Source organism: Erpetoichthys calabaricus, chromosome 16 (assembly GCF_900747795.2).
Source record: "Erpetoichthys calabaricus chromosome 16, fErpCal1.3, whole genome shotgun sequence".
NCBI lineage: Eukaryota > Metazoa > Chordata > Cladistia > Polypteriformes > Polypteridae > Erpetoichthys > Erpetoichthys calabaricus.
Window position 1 is genome coordinate 63516942 of NC_041409.2, and position 6751 is coordinate 63523692.

The window sequence follows — 6751 nt, forward strand, 5'->3', positions numbered from 1 at the left end:
AATTTATTTTCACTAGCATTCTGCTGATTGGAGTGTATGTTTTTCTCTCCTCCCTGGCCATTTGATCGTATCATAAAATATGTTATCAAACTGCAGTCTGACGTTTGTCATTATAACTATCTAATACTTAAAAGCTGCCAGAAGTCAAGAGTAAACGATTGTATGCTCAATTGTATTGTGAAAGCATCCATATTTTACCTATCTATCTATCTATCTATCTATCTATCTATCTATCTATCTATCTATCTATCTATCTATCTATCTATCTATCTATCTATCTATCTATCTATCTATCTATCTATCTATCTATCTATCTATCTATCTATCTATCTATCTATCTGTATTTTTTTGTCTCTGTAATTGAAATTATCCTTCTATCGTTTGTGAAATACTTTGAGTTGCACATTTTGTATGAACATCTGCCGTATAAATAAATGTTATTGATGGAACTTATTTCACTAGATGCTGTTAAGGTATGAGAAAGATTTTGTCTAATGTCTTACAGCCATCTTATTTTAAATGCTATCCATCTACCTAAAATAAAACATAAATCCTGACTTTCTGAATAATTACACTTTGATATTTTTCATTTTCATTCATTGTGGTGCCAGTATGTGACTCCTGCATACCAGTGCAGTGTGGGAAGCCTGAATGAGAATCCTTCAGAACATCACAAGAGTTTGACACTAGAAGAAGAAGAAGTGTGTGTCATTCTGTCAGGACTGCAGATGGCAGTGAGTAATTCCTATTGGATGCTCATTGTGTCCTGCTGATGGCAGAGTGCAGAACCAAAGTACCTGGCCCTCTCAAAGGAAGAGAATAAGGTCCTTTAGAGCTGTTTTGATTCCACTCAAAACTCTCCTGGGGCCTCATGCATAAATGGTGCATATTCACAAAAATGTTGCATACTCCCATTTCCATGCTCTAATCGTGATGTATAAAACCTAAACTTGGCATAACGCCACACACATTTTCACGCTAGCTCAAACCCTGGTGTACGCACATTTCTGCTTTTGTCTGTATGCCATGTTTTAGTATGAATTCTACGCACAGCGTTATGCATGAGCCCCCTGGAGAGGAGGTCCCACAGAACATTGCTGTCTCAGAGAGCGAGTTGGCAGTTTGAAAATTGTCCAGGAAGCCTGATCTTTTATAGACATATTATGGCTTATGGATGCAGGGATACCAGTGGCCAGAACAGAAAACTTTAGGCTGATGGCCTTGTTATTACAGGTAGCCAGAAAGAGAGACAGATGTCTGAAGTTTTCCATGAAGACCTCAACCTTTGGCCTGCCTCACTTGAGCATGTGGCCCGGATAAATTCCTGAATGTTACTGGCATGCACTCACAAATCATTTACATAAATCATATCTTTTTATTTTAATATTAGTGGATGTTTAACAATATGCAAAAGCTAGTAATCCTCTTGTAAATAGTATGTCTGTCAAACAGTTTATTAGAACATTTTGCAGTACCTCATGAGTTTTCCTTTTCCCTCACATGCCATGACCAGGAAATACAAAGGGAAGACAATACTGGGGGAGCATGCAAAGGAAAAGAGTAACAACTGCAATAAAGATGTGCTGCATTCTTTATCTGATAGTCAGAAAATGAAAAGACAAAGTGAGCTGCGCACACAATAAGTATTATTAGTAAGAAGACAGCAGTTCAGTTTGCTATTACTGGTGCAGGCAACACTTATTATACAAGTACAATTTCTTTGCAGCATGAAAAATTAAGTGACATTTTCCAGCACCTCTCTTGGTTAATAATCTGCAACCATAACTTTATTGTGCCATCACTTACTGTCACCTGGGTATAAAGAATTAATCACCACAGACAGCATCTAAAACATACCAATATAAGCACTTGTCATTTATGAAAAGTCATCAATTTTATTTATAAAGCTTTTCAATCAAATTGTTAAGGGTATTTTTAGTTATTAATTAAACAAACATGGCTGTGGATTTGGTTTTGTTCTTCCTAACTGTAAAAAGGTGTTCAATTTTCTCTTTGTTCAATGCTCTTCTTCATTATGCATAAGCCTGACAATTAGTTTCCTTTTCAATATGTTATTTATTTTACTGTGTAGTGTGCCCCACTTAGAGTAGCTTATTGATAACTAGAGCTCTGGCCCTCAGTAAAAAGAGGACCACTAGGCATCAGGAATCACAAAGGTAGGGATACCTGTGGCAATTACAGAGGGCTGTAGCCTGGTAGCTCCATAGCTACAGATGTCTGCACAGGTGGAATTTCAAGACTAACAGTGGAAAATTAATTCTAGAAATGGAAGACGAGTTTGGGGAAGGTTCATAGCAGGAAGAAGAGGGGCATGAGTACAAACTAGATTAAACTAAGTGAGGAGGAAAGTAAAAGTAGAAATGAATACTTTTGGTAGTACCAGGAAGTAGGAAAGTGGAAATCCACACTGTACCCAGGAAGGAACTGCATTTTGTTTTGTGTCATTTTTTTGTTGTAATACTTTGTAACCAGTAGGGGGCGCCACTGACCCTCTAACCCAAGATTCGCTAATTCCCAACACAGTCATAGGTTCAAATAATGAGGTTCTAATCCACCAAACACCTTTTACAATAATGTACAGACAATAATCATACAAACAATCTCTTTCCTCTCCTTCTGCCTTCAGTTAAATGTCGCCCAATGTCTTCCGAGTCTGACTCTTCGAGGTAAGGCAGCAGGGTCCTTTTATGCTGGACCCCTTTAATGCTAGGATTCCAGTGACCCGGCATGACTTGTGAGGAGCACTTCTGGGTTGTTTGGAAACCAGTGAATTCCTCCCTGACAGTGCCCCCTTGTGGCACCCGGGGACCCCAACAGGGCTGCAATTTCCATGAACCCTTGCAGGTGTCCAAGCTGGGATGCATCCAGTGGACCACCGCCACCTAACGTATGAAGGATGGAACTGTGCCTGGCCACTGACTTCTGCTCGTCCATTCCCTGGTACTTTCCATCTTGGTCACAGGTTATGCCATTGTCCAGCCAGGATGCCAGTCTGTCCTCCATGGTACTCACAACTTTAACGAACTCTGAAAAAAATGGCCAGATTTACATTTTTATACTCCTTTTCATTCTGAATATCCTTCCAAAACCAACAAATGTAAATAGTCAGTTGCAGAAACTGAAAACAGATAATCACTTATGGAAAAGACTGGTGAATTATTGCCTGTCAGGCCACTCACAATAGCAAATGATTAAATGGACAAGAAGACCAAATCACCTTATAGATGCCTGCCTGAGATCAAAAAGTGATAACAGAAAATCTCAACTAGCTGGCCTGTATTGGTTTCCTGTAAGTTACAAAATCATTTAGAAAATCCTGTTATTAATGTACAATGCTGTGAAAACCACATGGCCAGAATAACTGCTTAAGTTGCTTATCACAATAAACCCAAGTGACTCATCTTTGATGTTAGTCTTCTCACTGTATCCAAAGCCTCACTACTCAGTTTTTAGGAAATGTTCATTGGGTTTTGTGGCCATAGACAGAAACATTTCAATGAAGTCTGTATGTTCACCACTCAGTTCTTCCATTTTTATACAATACAATTTATTTTTGTATAACCTAAAATCACACAAGGAATTCCGCAATGGACTTTAACAGGCCCTGCATCTTGACAGCCGCCCAGCATTGACTCTCTAAGAAGACAAGGATAAACTTCAAAAAAAAAAACCCTTGTAGGGAAAAAAAATGGAATAAACCTTGGGAGAGGCAGTTCAAAGAGAGACTCCTTTCCAGGTAGGTTGCCGTAGGTGTCAAAAAAAGGGGGTGAATACAATACAATACACAGAACAGAACATATAATTGCATTTTCATGTGATTGGCTAGATGGATTTTCAGTTAAGGCTATTGGATTGATTGAAAATTTTTATTAGAGATAAGAACTGATCTCAGTCTTACTGAGATGAATGGTCCTAAATAATAGAGCACTAACTGTGCCCAGAAATTGGTGTCATTGTCATGGCTTCCTAAATATAAGCTGTTAAAGTAAATATCGAAACTCTAAAGGAAGCCAGACAACATTGTGCATTACAGAGAAAACTGTACTCAACAACCCCCACCAGAACAGAGGCTCCCCTGCTGTGAAAGAAAGTCCATTAAGTGTAAAATTCTTCAGCCTGCATGTCTCAAGACTCACAATGCCAAGATCAACAACAAAGGGATGCAGACTTATGTCCCTCCCAACCATTCCGACAACCTACACCCCTGCTCCTGGGGAGCTTTCAAACACTATCCTCTCAACCCACCCCCGTCTGCTCACATCTTCCCCATGCATGTCAGACAGCCGGAGCCGATCCCAATGTGGCAGAATTTGCATTTTTAACACTTAGGCAATGGCCCTCCTGTGTGAGTCTTTACAACCTGTACAAAACTATTGACCTGCACACTTAAAGAGTGTTGAATGATAGCTAGACACAAGGATCACTTCTTGATGCACTCTTTATTTTATTTAGCACTTTTCACAAAGCACATACGAGTACATGTATTATAGCCAAAAATTCATATTTTTTTTCAGAATTAGGCATCTGGTAAATGAGGGTATCAACATAGTTTAAAAAGTGGAACAAACGTATATATTTTTTTGTATGCCATTTGATAAAAGTAATGTTTACTGTAAGCTTAGAAAGCTGAAATCTGATATGTCATAGATGAACTATGCTACATTTAAAAGATTTTCATAAATTAAAATGGATTTCCAAACTTTTTTTTTCACTTTTCAGACTGTATTATTGTTTTATAAATTGATTCTAAATCTATTGGTTCCATACACTTGAAATATTTTGTTATGCTTTGCAAATACGTTAAAATTCTCAAGCCCTTTTAAGCCAACTCAGGGTTACAGGGCACTGAAGCCTAACCGAGGAGCACTGGGCACAAATTAGGAAACAAAGTGCCAAACATCTGCAGGGACCACTCACACACACATCCACACCCACACTCCCCCCACACATAGGGCAAACACACACAAAGGGAAGAATGTCTAAACTCCACACAGACAACAAATGGGCATGGGATCTGAACTGTAGAATGCTGAATCCATGAGTCATTAGTGCTCACTATTGTGTTGTCCTGGTAGTTAAAGTATAATTAAATGTTAATGTATCTAATGGTCAACAGGGCAGCTAACAATGAGTGAGAGAGAAAAACAGAACCTCTCTCGTAATAGTATGATTTTTCTTGAAATAACATATTTAAATGTGTAATGTTGATATAATTCAACTTACAGTGCAACAATTTTCTAATATAAGATACTGAATTATCCACATTCATATTACCATAATTAATGTTATTTTAATTGAGTGATTTTTTTGGATGATTACTTGTAAAGCACTATGAAAGAAACTCTATATAAATGTATTATGATTATTACAAAGCCATACAACTTTTGCATACAAAAGAGTATACATGCGGGCGGCACGGTGGCGCAGTGGGTAGCGCTGCTGCCTCGCAGTTGGGAGATCTGGGGACCTGGGTTCGCTTCCCGGGTCCTCCCTGCGTGGAGTTTGCATGTTCTCCCCGTGTCTGCGCTCCGGTTTCCTCCCACAGTCCACAGACATGCAGGTTAGGTGGATTGGCGATTCTAAATTGGCCCTAGTGTGTGCTTGGTGTGTGGGTGTGTTTGTGTGTGTCCTGCAGTGGGTTGGCACCCTGCCCAGGATTGGTTCCCTGCCTTGTGCCCTGTGTTGGCTAGGATTGGCTCCAGCAGACCCCAGTGACCCTGTGTTTGGATTCAGCGGGTTGGAAAATGGATGGATGAAGAGTATACATGCACATATATATGCATGTAAAAAGACATTATTACCTAAGTAAATTATATACAGTATATACTGAATATATTCTAAAAAAATCATTATACCTTTTGCATAGTCTTAAATGTTGGAATTTACAAAACAGCACTGAAAACAAGTTTAACTGGAGCCATTTGCAGTGTTATACAAATTACGCCAAAATGTGTCAGTTAGAGGGCATGGAGTTTGCATGTTCTCCCCGTGTCTGTGTGGGTTTCCTCTGGGTCCTCCGGGTGCTCCGGTTTCCTCCCACAGTTCAAAGACATGCAGGTTAGGTGCATTGGCGATCCTAAATTGTCACCAGTGTGTGCTTGGTGTGTGTGTGTGTGTGTGTGTGTGCCCTACCTGGGGATTTGTTCCTGCCTTGCTCCCTGTGCTGGCTGGGATTGGCTCCAGCAGACCCCCGTGACCCTGTGTTAGGATATAGCGGGAATTTTGGAAATTGTGTTAGTGGCTGAGATTTAGATAAAACTCGTCCGATGTAATTTCAACATGAATAGTAATCCACCTGAATAACTTGTCTTCATAATTTTTTTTTCGTTTTCTTCTTTGAGATTCTTTTTCTTCTGAATTTGGAGATGGATTTCGTTTTAAAGCACTATATTCTGTGGAGAATCAGGATTATAGAGAGTATAATTGTCTGTGTTGTTTTCTATACTAAGCTTCCACAGTACTGCAATACGTTTTAGTAAACTGAAAATTTTAAAGAATCAGAATTACCACATTAGAGATAAAAGCAGTACATTGAGGCCTTTTAATAAGGAAAAGCCTTCCCCCATCTCTTTTGTTTTCTCAGATATACCAAGCCCGGAGAACTACCTTTACTGGAAGAAAGCATGAATCATCTTCTTCTTTAGAAAGTGTAGTAAGTGAGCAGAGAGATTCACTGTGTTCAGTCTTGTAAAATTAATGGGGGAGGTATCGATGGCAGCCAGTTAGTGCA